At 38.2% G+C, this 17925-nt stretch overlaps 1 long non-coding RNA gene across 1 annotated transcript; it reads right to left on the bottom strand.

Annotated features, from left to right (window-relative positions):
- Positions 1 to 9524: 9524 nt before the first annotated feature.
- Positions 9525 to 13142, bottom strand: LOC122148061. The gene is made up of 3 exons (XR_006162061.1): positions 12822 to 13142; positions 11681 to 11778; positions 9525 to 9578 (listed from the first exon to the last, which is right to left on the bottom strand). It is a non-coding gene; the product is annotated as an uncharacterized LOC122148061 (long non-coding RNA).
- Positions 13143 to 17925: the final 4783 nt, after the last annotated feature.

The raw sequence follows: 17925 nt of genomic DNA, 5'->3' as shown, positions 1-17925 counted from the left end.
CTCACAGCCAGACTGTGATGTATCAAGAACCGATACAAGACTCAGCATCTCCAAGGACTACTTTCTGGTAAAACAGCCAGGGAATCCCGGACAACATATCACGAAGTCCACGGAAAAACACCAGAGACCCTCTCACCGGACAAATTAATCCCTCTCTCCAGCATCTCCACTTCTGTGCTTCTCACAGAAAAATGGAGGAACTGTGTGTTATGCTGGGGGGGGCTGGGACTCTCTCACTCATTTTTGCTGCAAGCCCGCAGGATATCAACAACCAAAAAAAAAAAACGGCGGGGAACCCCAACCACCAAAGCCTGTGGGGACCCTGCTCCTTTGAGACGCGCTCCCCGCCGCTGCCCACAACACCATGGACCCAAACCACTCCATCTGCTGTGTGAGGTGAACCAAAAACAACTGATTAGCAGCTCTCAGTGTATATGTGTCGGGTCCCCGCTATAATAGCAGCAACCATTCACAAAATGTTTACAGAACATCATGAAACCCAGTGTGTACTGTAAGCTTTCTCTATTTTCAGTTTTATTCACGTGATAGGAAAGGTCTAAGGTCTTTTCAAGCCGAAGGGCAAACTTCATCTAATCTGGCGGCCTATATGCATCAAACTAAGATTAATGTATAAGACACAAAGCCCTGCCATCAAGTTAGCATTTTTTTAAACATTCACTCACTGATAAAAATAAATCATTTCTAATCAATGACTTTATAACCACAAACACTCTGGTATTTGATGTTTCATAAACGAAACAGGGCTAGAAAGACAGCTGCAGTGCAACAGTCCTCAATGAAGCAGCCCCTCCTAACTACACTTTCATGAGTGTCTGCAGACTGTTAGGATAGTTGGAGGTGTAGCTGCCTCTATTTGAAAGATGTTCGATCAATGCAAGGCAAAATGTCATTTGGTCAGTACTTGTCTTTTGAAATCTCTAGGAATTGTGCTGGACGAGGTCGTGCCACCATTCTGTTTTTATCATTATTTCCAGCCTCCAAAATACATCTCCAGCCTTTGTTGAAGAGGTCCACAGAATGTTATCAATTAGTTCCTCATAGGTTTGACTGTTTTTGCTATTGCAGGGGGATTTTAATATTCACATAGATAATGCAGAAAACAGCAAACACTAAAAAAAAAAAAACCAAAAAAAAAAGAAATGATACGGTTCTAAAAACCCTTTTGACCTGATTCAGCATGTGGAAGGACGCACACACAAATGGTGGACACACTCTAGATTTAATATGAGTATGGGTCTAAACTTTCCATCCATTGTTATTAAGGACGTAGCCCTATCTGATCACATTCTGTATTTTCTTTGTATATATGCGATCTGCTGGCTGACCCTGAATCTAGATCTGTCTCTGTCAAGAAGGAGATGCGTTAACGATAACCTAGTGTGCGGTTTAATGGAGGCTATATCTCTCAGACACAGGTATTTTCTGCAGACGTCCTGTTGATATTCTCCTTGATTCCTTTAAACTCAAAAGTAAGGAATGTTATTGATTATATTTTGCTCCAATAATAGTCAGTAAGAAAACAAACAGTCACAGAAATCCACTTGGTTAACATACACAGAAGTACAGAGTATGAAAAGACAATGCATAAAAGCTGAGCAGAGTTTGCTTAAGCCGAAACTTGAAATCCCTATAGCATCTAGAAAGACAGCCTTCTGCTTTTAATGTTGAAACCTAGCCACAGCTAGGACAGAATTTCTTCTCAAACCTTATAAAACGGTAAACTTATACAACACTCCCACTCTTTTTGCTACTGTGATAGCACTGGACAACCCCCCAAGTCAGATTCCCATGTGAAATGCTCTCAGACAGCCACCATGCAATTGAGTTTGCTTCTTCTTTTCTGAGAAGATCATTTATATCAGGAAGGAGATTAGCACATCCTCAAGTAATGCAGAGGTCAGACAGATTATGGACGCAATATCAAAAGATACTCATTATCTATTTTTTAAGCACATTGACTAGCAAAATTTTGGAAAGAAATTAGTGCAAGCACCTAAAAAATCGTCAACCTGACTATCTTGACACACTTTCCCACATCTTTTTTTAAAAGTGTGTTTACATAACTGTTTTAGAAGCAGATCTCTAAGCAGTGGTGAACGCCTCACTTCTTTCCGTGACATTTCCAACCTCCCTGAAAACAGCATTTGTTAAGCCCCTCCTGAAAAAGAGCAATCTTGATAACACCATTTTGAGCAATTATAGACCATATTAATCTTCCTTTCTAGGCAAAAATTATAGAAAAAGGAAGTTTTTAATCAGCTGAACAAATACTTAAACACAAATGTATACAGGGACAATTCCAATCGGTTTCAACTGGCACACAGCACAGAGACAGCGCTCATTAAGAAATAAATGATTATTCGCTTAATTCTGACTCTGGAAAATACAGTGCTGGGTATTACTAGATATCAGGGCTGCGTTGGACACCTGTTGATCATAACATACTAATCGAGAGCCTGGGGAAAACTGGGTCAGGCTTTCGGGGGGTACTCAATGGTTCAGGCCTACTTAGAAGGGAAGAGTTATTATGTGAGTCTAGGACGTCCATGACTGCGGAGTCCCAACAAGGCTCAATTCTGCCCCGCTCTTGTGTAGCCTGTTTATGCTCCACTAAGTCAGATATGCGAAAGAACAAAATTGCCTATAAAAGCTATGCTGATGTACACCGATGTACCTAGCCTTATCTCCAAATGACTAACAGCCCCCATTGACTCCCTCTGCCCAATGCATTGATGAAATAATGTTGGATGTGCAGAACTTCTTCAGTTAAAACAAGGAAAAAACTGAAGTTATTGCATTTGGGAAAAAAGATTGAAGTTTTCAAGGTGAATGCCTACTATTGACTCCAGGGGCCAAAAAAACTAAAAAATCAACGTCAGGATCTTGGTGTGATTCTGGAGGACAGACCTTAGTTTCAGTCGTCATGTCAAAGCAGTAATAACTCAGCATACTATCCAATAAAAAACATTGCAAGATTAGTGTTTTTGTTTCCAGTCCAAGGACTTGGAGAATTGTTCATGACTTTATCACCAGCCGGGGGCGGACTAGTAATGGCTCCTCACTGGCTTCCAAAAAGACCATTACACAGTTGCAGCTCATCCAGAAAATTGCTGCAAGGATTCTGGACTAGAACAGAAGATACGGAGCATTATTCACACCGGTCCTAGGTGCCTACACTGGCTTCCAGTTACCTTTAGGATTGATTTAAAGTACTTTACGTTATAAATCACTCAATGATCTCGGACCTAATACACTGCAGATTAGTCATGAATATAAACCTACAGAGCACTCAGATTATTAGGATCGAGTCAGTTAGAAATACCAAGGTTCGAGTTTCACACAAAACAAGGGGGAGTCCGCTTTAGTTACTATGCGCTGCAGTGGAATCCAGATTCCAGAAGAGATTCAGTGTTCTAAAACATATCAACATTTAAATATAGAATCAACAAACTCATCTGTTTAGCTGTGCATTTATTGAATGCGCACTGTGCGATGTCCGAACTGATTGTATCTGTTCTCTTACGTATTCACTGTATTTTATGTAAAATCATTTCTTTTTTTAAACTGTTTTAAATTCATTTTAAATAAGTCCATTTTTAATAATTTCCAAAGTTTTAATTGCTTTGTTTTAGTTTTGTTATTATTTTTTTCCATGATTATTTTCTTTCTTTTATGTAAAGCCTTTTGAAAACCATGTGTACGAAAATGTGCTTATAAAAAAACTTGCCTTGCCTTGACATGTAAAAGGAGAGGGTCGGACTTATGAGGACAGAACCACATGTCCCCATTTCCCAAAACTACTTATAAAACCATAGCGGATCTGTTTTTTTTGAGAAAGTTAAAGCCACAAAGTTTCCTGTAAGGGGTAGGGTTAGGTTGTTAGGGTTGGGGTAGGGATATAATATACAGTTTCTACGTATTACAAACCATTACGGCCTATGGGCATGGTCCCACAATTCTCAAAAACAACCGTGTGCTGTGTGTGTGTGTGTGTGTGTGAGTGAGGAACGTGAAAGTGAGTGAGTGTGTGGTGTCGGTGTCGCTGTTGTGTGAGTGAGTGTGTGTTGTGTGTGTTGTTGTGTGCTTGTGGTGTGTGAGTGGCGTGCATGCTGTGAGGAGTGTGCGTAGATGTGTGGTGGGTGTGTGTGTGGTGTGACGGTGAGTGTGCGTGCGTGCAGCGTGAGTGTGTTGGGTTGGTGGGTTGCGGGAGTTCGTGTGTGTGTGTGTGTATGGTTTGAGGTGAGTGTGTATGTGTTTGAAGTGAGAGTGTGTGTGTGTGTTGTGTGTGTGTGTGTGTGTTTGGTTGGGTGTGTGTCGGAGTGATGTGAGTGAGTGAGTTGATGTGAGTGAGTGAGGGTGTGTGTGTGCGTGGTGTGTTGTGTGTGTGTGTGAGTAGTGTGCGTGAGTGCATGCGTGGTGTGTGTTGTGTCTGTGAGGGGAAGTGAGTGTGTGTGATTGGGTTGGGGTGTTGTGTGAGGGGAGTGCGGAGTGAGTGAGGAGTGGTGTGTGTGTGGGGGTGTGTGGTGTGTGTGTGTGAGTGAGTGAGGAGTGAGTGAGTGTGTGTTGGTGGGTTGTGGTGAGTGAGTGTGTGTGTGTGTGTGGTGTGTGGGTGTGTGTGAGTGTGGTGCTATGCGTGTTGTGAGTGAGTGTGAGTGTGTGGTGGTGGTGTGTGTGTGTGTGTGAGATGCATGTGAGGCAGTTTGCTGCGTGCATGGGAGTGTGTGTGTGTGTGTGAGAATGAGTGATGTTGTGTGTGTGTATGTGTTGAGTGAGTGGGTATGGTTTGCGGAGTGTGTGTGTGTGTGTGTGTGTGTGTGTGTGTGTGTGTGTGTGTGTGATGTGAGTGAAGTGAGTGGAGTGATGTGAGTGAGGTGTGTGTGTGGTGTGTGTGTGTGTGTGTGTGTGGTGTGGGTGGTGTGTAGTGTGTGTGAGTTGAGTGTGCGTGCGTGCATGGTGGAGTGTGTGTGTGTGTGTGAGGATGTGAGTGTGTGTGTGGTATGTGTTTGGTGAGTGTGTGTTGTGTGTGTGGTGGTGGTGTGTGTGTGAGTGTGGTGTGTGTGTGAGTGTGTGTGTGTGTGAGGTGAGTGACTTTGAGTGAGTGAGTGAGGGAGTGAGATGTGTTGTTGTGTGTGTGGTGTGTGTGTGTGTGTGTGGGTGTGTGTGTGTGTGTGTGTGTGTGTGGGTGTGTGTGTACACATGGTCCGCTTCTGCTGGAGTGTGTATTTTTCCCAGAGGGTCTGTAAACTGGTGCTTCTCCACTGGACTTTAACCAAGAGCTTCTGTATCACCCTCCTGAAAATACACCAACACACCATATAAATGAACACAAGATATGCAACATGGAGCGCTACGGTGTGTGTGTGTGTGTGTGTGGGTGTTGTGTGTGTGTGTGTCTTACAGTGGGTTGGAGTCCCTAGGACAAATCTCCGGAAACATTTGTTCCTATATGTGCAGACTAATAAAATCATCAGCGTCCCTGATAAGATGTGAGTCTCAGAGGAGTGCCTCGGTCATAGTCACCAGCAACTACAACACACACACACACACACACAAACACACACGGTGTTTTAAAGCACAATTGGTCCAGAGGGGGTAACCATTCAGCACAATTCTGAATTCAGAAAAATCAATAGTTCGATGAATAAACCGTTCAGAAGAACAGCATGTATTGAATAGAACATCTTTTGTAATTTATGAATTCATTACTGTCAGTTTCATCATTTAATGCAGCCGTGTGACGAATAAAAATAGTTATTCTCTCTCTTTTTTTTTATATATTACATACTCACAAACTTTTGAATAGTAGTGATCACGTTTCACAAAAAACATTGTGCAGCAAAAACTGGTTCAACATTGATAATAATCAGAAATGTTCTTTGAGCAGCAAATCTATATTAGAATGATTTCGAAAGAAAGATATGTGGACCACTGACGACTGGAGTAAATGATGGCTGAAATACCAGCTGCACATCACAGAAATAAAATTACAGTTTAATAGCTATCATATAGAAAACAGCTGTTCGAAACTGTAAAATATTTCTCAATATTACTGTTTATTGTGTTATTATTATTATTATTATTATTGGGATCGTTGTTGTTGATTTTGCGTAGCACGTAGACAGGCATTTGGCTTATGGTGATTCTTGTCAAAGAAAGTTTTTATTTATTCATGAATAATCTTGCAGTAGTTCAAGGATTAATTATATGCACATATAAACAACTTAAAACAAAAGGAAAAAAAACATTAATTTGTAACAAATTCGGACTGAATCTGATGGTAAGGTGATGTTCACCTGTTTCTGTTTGACGCTTGCTGATGCTACTGAATGTCAAAAGACATGAAGGACTGACCACACTGCAGGACAAACACACACACGATAGAACTACAGTCCTGAAACAAAACAGCACCCCCCAAAACACACACCAACTCACACATACTAACACAAAAGAAACACCACACAGAGATGGACTGCTTGCAGATTGAGTGAACAAGGCCTGAACACGTCTGCAGATCCACAGAGACGATCAACACACACACACACCACACCACACCACCCACACAACACCACCACAGCACACACACACACTCACACACAACACACACCCCCACACACACACTCACAACACCACCCACACCACCAACACACACCACACACACACACACAACCCTCACACACACAACACACTCACACACCCACACACACCACACACACTCACTTTAGCAGGACTAGTGCACTCAGAAAGAAACACTCGATGAGGAGCTGAGAGCACTTGGAGAGACCAGCGAAGATTTTAGACCATGACCATAATGAAATAACAATCTGTTTAATATGGAAGCTGTGTGCAAGTGGAAAAAAAAACTGTAAAATAACTGCTTTACATTTCAGCCTTTTGTTCACAATTGGAGTTCCTATCTTGCAACTGCAAAGTATAAACTGTAAATGCAAGCTAATCTGTCACAGAATAAAAAAATAAAAAAAAGGGTTATTACAACTTTTATCTCCAATTCAGATTGTGTGTTTTCTCAGCATGACAAGTTGATATATTGCAATTGCAAATTTTAAAAAAACAAAATTGCACATTCTGAAAATTGTATCTCAGAGATTCTGAGTTACGTTTTAATGCATACTATACTACTTAAACTGTAATATATAACAGAATGTATGCAAATGATGAAACTTAGCAATCATAGCAGATCACTATTACAGACTTTATTATTAGATTGCAGTGCAGAAAGTGCTTATTATCATCTAAGAAATTGTTATTTTGCATTTATCCAATTATAAAAAAAACATATTTCTTTCTGCAATAGATATAGTATTATCTCTTATTCGCCTGGAATAACAACAAAACAAAAAGTTAGCTGATCTTTTAACAGTGAAATTATATTCAATGGTGTGATTCTCAGAGTTTTATGAAAAAACATGCAAATGCATGTAAATATGAAATAATGTTGCGATATGTCTTACTGTATGCAGCAAAAAACCCACACAGATTCTTTTTTTATTGTCAGCTGCACTATTTATATAGTGTCGAGTGGCTGTAATGTAATTAAAGGGGCCCTGATGCACAATCATTTAGAGAATAAAGAGCGTCATGACTGAGAAAAAGCTAACTGAGCTCAAAGATTAGACAAAATCAGGACCTAAAGGCTGTGAGTTTTTGCTAACTCTTGTGGAAGCCCCTGGAATGCAAAGTGTGTGTGTGGGTGTGTGTGTGTGTGTGTGTGTGTGTGTGTGTGTGGTGTGTGTGTCTGTGCGGTGTTCCTGCCTAGAGAACAGGCTCTGTTCATGTCAGGACAGGAAAACGAGGGTAAGTTGTGTAAATACCACAGCTGAACTTTCAATGTGTGAGGAACCTCCGCAAACACTCCTGTAGCTCACGGAATAAAGACAAAACCTCAGCCCAAAACACTGAGATCAAGCCTTTCCCAATCTGTCTGTATGACACAAAAACGATGACCCGCACATAGATATCACAAGCAAACAAAACAAAAATCTGCTTTCAATGATGGAAATAAAGTCTGTTTTAAGACCATTAAAAGAAATAATTCACCCGAAAAATGATTTTTGTTTGTTTCTTTATAGGAACAGGTTTGTAGAAATGTAGCACTGCATCACTGTCTCATCATAGGGATGCTTGCAGTGAAGGGTGGCCGTCAGAATGAGAGTCCAAACAGATGATAAAAAACATCACTAATAATCCACAAGTAATCCACAGCACTCCAGATCCATCAGTGAACATCTGTGAGAAGACAAAAGATGAAACACATCACAGCATTAAGATGTTTTAACTCAAATACAATAGAAGTCTATAATCCATAATGAACAATTCCTCCAGTGAAAAAGTGCATTGCTGTGTCTAAGGACATCAAAATCACAGATCACATATTGTTTCGAAACTGGTCTCTAAACGCTGATGATCTGTCAGAGTTACTCTCCTGAGAGACACACCAGAAACCACTTGTTAACTGTTGAGGACGTGTTATTATGGATTAGAGACTCTATGTCTTTGAGTTTAAAAACGTCTTAATGCTGGATGTGTTCACTCGTTGTCTTTCCAGATGTTCACTGATGGACTGGAGTGCTGTGGATTACTTGTGGATTATTGTGCGGTTTTATAGCTGGTGGACTCTCAATTCTGACTGCACCCATTCACTGCAGAGCATCCATTGCATTTGGAGACCACTGATGCAGTGCTGTAACTTTCTACAAACCTGTGAAGAAAAAACTAATCCTGATCTCGGATGCCTGAGGGTGAGGTATTTCCAGATATTTCATTTTTGGCTGACTATACCCTCAATATATATTCGTGTCGTGACCGAACACATGTACTCACCCAGGATTCTGTTTCTCCAGTTTGTCACTTTAACTCAAGGTTCACTTTCTTTAAGGACAACAGCGATTCAATCTGCTGCCCGCACTGAATCATGAACACTCTCTACCCACACACACACACAACACACAAAACACACACACACACACACAACACACACAAGATTCTCAAAATTTATATTATTTATATTTCTCAGAATAGTACATTTTTATCAACAGTTCACATGATGAGTGCCGCAATCTTACATTTGAATTTTCATTCAAAAGGAGTCCAAAACTGATGAAATCACATGAATCAGACGGACATGTGCACACGCTCCGTGACCAACACACACACGATAAGACTACAGATCCTGAACAAACAGCACAAAACACACACAACCTCACACATACTAACACAGAAGAAACACACACAGAGATGACTGCTGCAGACTGAGTGAACACAGGCCTGAACACGTCTGCAGATCCACAGAGAAGATCAACACACACACACACACACACACACACACACACACACACACACACACACACACACTCACACACACACAACACACACACACACACACACACACACACACACACACACACACACACACACACACACACACACACACACACACTCACACACACACCCACACACACACACACACACACACACACACACACACTCACTTTAGCAGGGACTCGTGCACTCAGAAGAAACACTCGATGAGGAGCGAGAGCCTGTGGAGAGACCAGAGAAGATTTAGACCATGACCATAATGAAATAACAGCATATGTTTAATATGGAAGCTGTGTGCAGTGGAAAAAAAAAAACTGAAATAACTTGCTTTACCATTTCAGACTTTTGTCTCACAATTGTGAGTTCATATCTTGCCACTGCAAATTATAAACCTGTAATTGCAAGCTTAAATCTGTCACAGAATAAAAAAATAAAAAAGGTACTTACAACTTTTTATCTCTCAATTCAGATTTGTTTGTTTTTCTCAGAATGACAAGTTTATATATTGCAATTGCAAATTTTTAAAAAAAAACAAAATTGCACAATTCTGAATTTTATCCTCAGAATTCTGAGTTTTCAATCGTTTAATGCATACTATACTACTTTAAACTGTAATTTATATAAAAACAGAATTGATTATGCAATGATGAAACTTATCAATCATTAGCATGCTACACTATTACATGACTTTATTATTAGATTGCATGTGCAGAAAGTGCTTATTTATCATCTAAGAAATTGTTATTTTGCATTTTAATCCAATTATAAAAAAATACATATTTTCTTTTCTGTCAATAGCATTATATTATTATTCTCTTTATTCTGCCTGAATAACAACAAAACAAAACAATTAAGCTAATCTTTTAAAAGTGAAATATATTCACTGGTGTGATTTCTTCAGCGTTTTATGAAAACATGCAAATGCATGTAAATATGAATTAATGTTGCAATTATGTATTACTGTATGCAGCAACAAAACCACACAGATTCTTTTTTTTTGTCAGCTGAATATTATAATTAGTGTAGAGTGGCTGTAATCAGGTAAAGCGGCCCTGCTGCACAATCATTTAGAGAATAAAGAGCCGTCATGACTGAGAACAGCTACTGAGCTCAAGATTAGACAAACATCAGGACTAAAGGCTGTGAGTTTCTTGCTAAATCTTGTGGAAGCCCCTGGAATGCAAAGTGTGTGTGTGTGTGTGTGTGTGTGTGTGTCTGTGTGTGTGTTTGTGTGTGTGTGTCTGTGTGTGTGTTCATGCCTAGAGGAACAGAGCTCTGTCATGTCAGGACAGGAAAATGAGGGTAAGTATGTGTAAAATACCACAGCTGAAACTTTACAATGAGGAACCTCTCAAACACACTCCCCTGTAGCTCACTGAATAAAGACAAAACCTCAGCACAAACACATGAGCTCAAGCCTTTCCCAATCTGTCTGTCTGACACACAAAAACATGACCAGCACACAGATATCACAAGAAACAAAAACAAAATCATGCTTTCCATGATGGAAATAAAGTCTGTTTTTAAGACCATTAAAGAAATAATTCACCTAAAAATGATTTTTTTTTGTTTCTTTATAGGAACAGGTTTGTAGAAATGTAGCACTGCATCACTGTCTCATCAATGGATGCTCTGCAGTGAATGGGTGCCGTCAGAATGAGAGTCCAAACAGCTGATAAAAACATCACAATAATCCACAAGTAATCCACAGCACTCCAAGTCCATCAGTGAACATCTGGAGAAGACAAAGATGAAACACATCCAGCATTAAGATGTTTTTAACTCAAATACATAGAGTCTATAATCCATAATAACACTTCCTCCAGTGAAAAAGTGCATCTGCTGTTGTCTCTCACATCAAAATCCAGACACATATTTGTTTAGAGCTGTTTAAACGCTGCTTGATCTGTGCAGATTTCTCTCCTGATTCACACCAGAACACTTTTTCACTGGAGGAAGTGTTATTATGGATTATAGACTCTATGTATTTGAGTTTAAAAACGTCTTAATGCTGGATGTGTTTCATCTTTTGTCTTCTCCAGATGTTCACTGATGGACTGGAGTGCTGTGGATTACTTGTGGATTATTGTGATGTTTTTATCAGCTGTTTGGACTCTCATTCTGACGGCACCCATTCACTGCAGAGCATCCATTGCTGAGACACTGATGCAGTGCTACATTTCTACAAACCTGATGAAGAAACAAACTCATCCTGATCTCGGATGGCCTGAGGGTGAGGATATTTCCAGCATATTTTCATTTTTGGCTGAACTATACCCTCAATATTATATTCAGTGTCGTGACAGAAACACATTGTACTCACCAGGATTCTGTTCTCCAGTTTGTCACCTTTAACCTCCAGGTTCACTTTCTTAAGGACACACAGCTTCATCTGCTGCCCGACTGCATCCTGAACACTCTCTACACACACACACACACACACACACACACACACACACACACACACACACACACAAGCTTCTCAAAATCTTCTATTAATTACTATTCTCAGAATAGTAATTTTATCCAACAGTTCACATGATGAGTGCTGCATCTACATGATTCATTTCAAAAGGAGTCAAAACTGATGAAATCACATGAATCAGAAGGACATGTGCACACGCTCGCTGAATGAAGTGTTTCTCCTAAACAGCAAATTAGAGAAAATAGAAACTTTTCTCCTGAGGAAACAATCCCAAGAATCTCACGTGTCTCATATTCTATATATATATGACTGCAAAGATGTCTTCTGAATCACTAAATGAGAAAATGATATATATATATTTTCATAGGCCCTTTGTTATTTGTTCTCCCTAATTTTCACTTCTTTTTTCACTTCTTTTTTTATTTACTGACATTTTTTTTGTCACAGTCGGTTTTTTGTTTCTTTTAATGCAGTTACTGTTATTATTAGTTGAGAAGTGATGTCAAAACAACTTTCACTCAGAAATTGCTAAATTTCACACGCAAAATCTATTATTTTATCTATCTATCCCTCACAGACTGTATTACCTTCAAAACATTCAAACTTTAAGCGTTTAAAACTATTTTAAACTTCAAACTATTTCAGACTGAAAACCATCAAACTTAAAACTTTTTAAACTTCTTAAACTTTTCAAACTTTCTGGTCCGGCTTTCTCAAGCCAGCCTAAAGTTTGAAAGTTTAAACTTTTTTTATCTAGTTTGTATAAACCAATCCTGGTTGCCTATCTTGGCCAGGACAGTCCTGTAAAACAGATTTTAATCTCAGTGAATCTTTTTCTGGTTAAATAAAGGTAATATGTCCATCAGGTGAAGACGCGCTGTCCGGTGTGGGCGGAGTCTGAACTGGCCCCTCCCACAACTAATACATTAACACTAATAGCCTAATAAAGCGTCTCTTTATTGATAACATTCAAGTTTTAAACATAAAAAACATCTTATGAGCACAAACACGAGTCTCACTGTGAGAGACTGTTTCTTACCCAGCAGATCCTGAGGAATGTCCAAGTCTTCTGCGCTCATCTTCGCTGCCGGACCTGATGGAGAACTCCAGGAGAATCCTCATGAGCCGCACTTACACCTTCAACTAGTTCCAGAAACACACGACAAGCTCCAGAAACACAGGACTAGTTCCAGAAACACAGGACTAGCTCCAGAAACACAGGACTAGCTCCAGAGGCGTGAATGAACGCTGCAGCGCGAGCGGAACAGACCCCACCCTCACCTCATACCTGTCTGTCTGACTCACTGTCTGTCTCTCTGCTGCACTGCAGAACACACCACTTTACAACACTCACACCATTACTCAGATATTAGCCTACAGTATCCACACACGACTGGGTTCAAGGTTCAAAGTTCAAGACAAACTTGATGTTGACTTGAGAAGCCACGCAGTTTGAAGTAAATGTAATATCTTTAAGTCAGAAGGTAGAAGTTTTAAAGGTGAGATAGATAGATAGATAGATAGATAGATAGATAGATAGATAGATAGATAGATAGACTGATTGATTGATATATTTCTGGAGGGTTTTTGTTGTTGTTGTTGTTGTTGTTGTTGTTGTTTATTTACCTCTAAGAGTACCACATTTTTTTCATGTAGAATATGCTTATTTTTATGTTTAATATTTCTTTTACTTTAGTAAAACAAAAACATTCCAGTAAGTACAGACAGCCAAAACCTACAATATTGGTGACTTTGGTGACATCTGGTGACATATGATGGCATAAAAATATAAAAATATCAATAGCCACTATATGGCTGTAGAAGGCTGAAATCTATAAACCATTGTTGCAACGAACTTAACCTCTTAAGTTTTAGATTTTATCACAAGTTAAAATTGTAGAATTATATATATAAAAAAAGCAACAACAACAAAAAAAAAAAAAAACATTTGTGTTGGGTGAGACTAAATAAAGATGCCAAAATACAGACAAATCTGACCATGCAGGAAAAGACAAAGTAGGAGGCAGAGTAATCATTTATTTCTAACAAAAAACATCAAATATTAAAAATGTAAAAAAGTAAAATGGTACTAAAAAGGTTATAATAAACAGTAAACCTAACAGGTAGCATGTTCAAGATATTTTTTTTATTTGGAAGCATCAACAAATCTAGGCAAACTTAGCAAAAGTAGCCAAGTCTTGTACCGCTCAGACTAAGAAAACTATTTAAAAAAATATTTTGTCCAAGTTTGTCCCGAAGGTATTTTAAATATAGTTTTAAAAGCTCATAGTTTTGCGCTGAACCCGTATCTCTGGTCAGGCATTATGTGTGTATCTGACAAGAGTTAAACACAATGAGAGTTTAATTGTGATTAAACTACATTTATTATGGCTATCACAAATAAATTGAAAGTGAAAAGTGTTGATTGCGTCATTAAATCTGCTCATGTTGTGCTATATTTCCTTTCACGCTTATTTACAGCATTGCGCAGTATAACCAATCACGATTGAGCTTCTGAGCTTAATGGCCAATCAGAAGCGTTCAGAAGAGTCATCGCTGAAACGCTGGATTTTAGACCAGTGCTCACGCTTCCTGACTGAATTCTGACCGAAACTGATCAATTCTGATCTAAACTCTTATCACCAATTCTTTCATCATAAACAACAAAGTGCAGATGAATGTGTGATGTAAGCAAGAGATTAATTTCACAGTGCGAACAGCTTTAGTGATTCTAATGGGAGTTTTTGAGTCTTTTCGGAAAGGTTTCAGACAGCTTTAAATCCCCAGAGATCAGATTTATTAATTTGTGTTATGTCAAATTAATTGTAGCAATTAAGCATTGCATCATGACACTAGCTACACCTTCTGTAGCTCTGCACTTGTCTTCTGTCTTGCGTTTCTTTTTCAACATTGTGAAAGTAAGATACATACGAATATATGAATGACATTTATTATGACAGATGGGTCATCATAATTATGTGTGAAGTGACTTTTTGATGAATTCGAAATTCAGTGACAACTCTACAAACACGAGTCAGATGGGGGCTCATTTTTAGTTTTACCCTATAAATACATCTTTGGCAGTATTTAGCACACCCTCACGAAAATGAACCATGGTTTTAGTGAAAGTGAAAGTCGTGACATTTGTCAAGTATGGTGACCCATACTCGAAATTGGTGCTCTGCATTTAACCCATCCAAGTGTACACACACAGCAGTGAGAAGTGAACACACCGTGAACACACACCCGGAGCAGTGGGCAGCTATATCCAGCGCCCGGGGAGCAACTGGGGGTTCAGTGCCTTGCTCAAGGGTACCTCAGCCATGGGTATTGAGGGTGGAAGAGAGCGCTGTTCATTTACTCCCTCCTACCTACAACTCCTGCCAGCACCGAGACTCAAACCTGCGACCTTCTGGTTACAAGTCCAAATCTCTCACCGTTAGGCCACTACAAATAAATAAAAATTTGGCATTGGCGTTCTTCTTCTGCACAGCAGATTTGGAGTCTCTAACTCAAACTCTCTAGCGCCATATTTTGACATATTTACACCAAACCTTTGTGCGTGCCATTGTCACCTCATACTGAACACACCATCAATTTGGTAACAGCGCCTTATTATTTTTGGCTAAAATCAAATAAAATGTCATTAGTTGCTCGTTGCGGTGCTTAGCTCCTCAACCTGCTTGTGGTAAACAATAAAGCAGAGAACTGAAGCAAAGATTGAATGTTTGTTGTAATACACAAGTGATGATTCAAGATGTTGAACAGCTCCTCTCTCTTCACAGTATGTAATGTGTAAGGTCTCGTGCAACAATGATGGAAGAAGGAGAGAAGAATACAGATTATTTTGTCGGTTAAAATTCAGACAAAACAGATCTAAAATTAATACCCAAGGAAATAAACTCATTTTATAGAAATATGTACTCTTTGTCATACTCTGAAAATAACGCTAAAGGAATTCCTTGAAAAGGTAAAAGATTTTATTCCACAGATTGATATTGAATTTAATGAAATTTGTGAGATTAGAGTAACTTGAATCTACCTTATAGGACGGTATGATTAAATTTGACAAATTCTTCTGGGAGGATATAAAGGTTCGTTATTTAAATCTCAAAAGACTGTTTTGAATCTAATCCTTTACTTCCAGCTATAAGACGGGGTTAATTATTCTCATTCCAAAGTCAAACAAAGATAAAAGAATTATTGAGAATCTGAGACCGACAGCAATCTGCATTTGCCAACAGGTTAAAATTTAGTTTGAGTCAAGTTATAAGTGGAACTCAATCTGGTTTTAATAAAGGAAAGATTATACACAACAACATTAGACTTGTCTTAGGTTTAATGGATTATGGACATTTAATTAAGGATGATGGGTTTGTTTAGTGTCTTGATTTCTACAAGGCATTCGATACTGTAGAACAAATTCATTTTACATGCACTGAAGTTTTTTTGGTTTTGGTCATAAATTAGTTAAATTAATATAGTTCAGTAGCGTCACCATTTGGGACTTCTAAGAGGTTTAACATTAATAGAGGCATTCAGAGCCGCTGCTGGCCAAATGCACAGTTGATACTGAAATAATTGTTGATATTGTTGATATTGTTGATATTGTTGTGCCCCCTCTGGTGGTTGACCGTACCACTTCATCCTCTTCTGTAACACATTTCAGCACTGACCCTGCATTAAATGAAGCAGAATATATTAGTCCCTGAAGAATTACTGAGTGCACTTTTAAATAAATAAACTTACTGTTAGTTAAAAAAAAACATAAGTAAATTAAGAGCAGTCAGTGTAATAAAACATAGTTTAAGACAGTTACCTCCTATGGCCATGATTTAATTAATACAGTTGTCTGATTGATTTTATAGTCTCAATTATTCAGAAATCACACAAAAGAAAATTAAGCAGTTTTATTACGATAAAACCATGGTTAATTTGTGAAATAATAGAGGCTGTAACATTTCTATCACGAAAAAGTGGCGCTTAAAGATCAAGTGGATATTTGAATTAAATGTTTGGTCAATATTAAACAAGGATTTGATCGCCTTGCAAGTGTAAAATATTTAGGAATTGTTTTTACTAAAGACCCTAAAATTAGAGAAAAAAGTATTTTGATTTATAATACAGAAAACAATCAAAATATTTGAAATGTGTGGGTTCAAAGGGATATCTCTATATTAGGCTGAGTATTTTTATACTCTTTGAGTATATCTGATAGGTGGATAAAAGACATTAATCAAATGAAGAACAAAAAACATTAAACTAAATATCATGACATTCTCAGTATGAGCACTAGATAGAAGCAGAGGATCATTCATTGTCTCATTTAGTCCACTGTCTCATATCTCCTGGAATCACACAAACATATTTTAAATTCAAAACAGCAATTTTTGGCAAAAGGTGGCTAATTTATATCCTTATTAACAATCTTCTCAGATGCTCTAAATGTAAATCAAGCGCACACAAACATGTCGTGATTTCATTTATTTATTTATTTCGAGTAATAGAGTTACTCAGAAATGAACTGATATTAACTTTTATCACTTTTGTCCTCTTAGGCAACAATGTTAAATGTTGAATGGCATCATGACTTATAATGATGTATAATAAAATGTGATGTGATTTTTTAAAATAAAAGATCAAAAGGATTAACAATGCAGATTTATTTTCACAGCCTTCTGACAGTGACAAGTACTTCTTACAGCAAAGAGAAATATGACCAATATGGAATGCCTAAAATAGTCTAACAGACAACAAAGGCAACAAAATAAAGACAACATTTTGTAATTTATTTGTAGATGTTAGCGAGCTAGCTAGTTAGTTAGTCTAATTAGCATACCCATTTATTTCATTTCAATTTTGTGCATGCAGTGGAAAATCACATAGGCTACTTAAAAATTAATTATTTCATTTTATGAATGCTAGATTATAGTCCTAGTCATGGTCTCTTTTAAAAGACCTTCAGTGCACTTAGAAGTTAATTGATAAAGAAATTCTTTGTATGACATTTTAACAGCATGCTCATTTTACAGCATTTTTTAAACAGTACTGTATTTGTAGGGTCTGAATGTCAGCACATGATTGCAGGTATTTGTTACCTCCACTGAATATAACACATAATATTAAGCTCAATATGACTCATT

Source organism: Cyprinus carpio, chromosome A16 (genome assembly GCF_018340385.1).
Source record: "Cyprinus carpio isolate SPL01 chromosome A16, ASM1834038v1, whole genome shotgun sequence".
In the NCBI taxonomy this organism is placed as follows: Eukaryota; Metazoa; Chordata; class Actinopteri; order Cypriniformes; family Cyprinidae; genus Cyprinus; species Cyprinus carpio.
The sequence above is the reverse complement of the archived record's forward strand: the minus strand, read 5'-3'. Positions and strand labels throughout refer to the sequence as shown.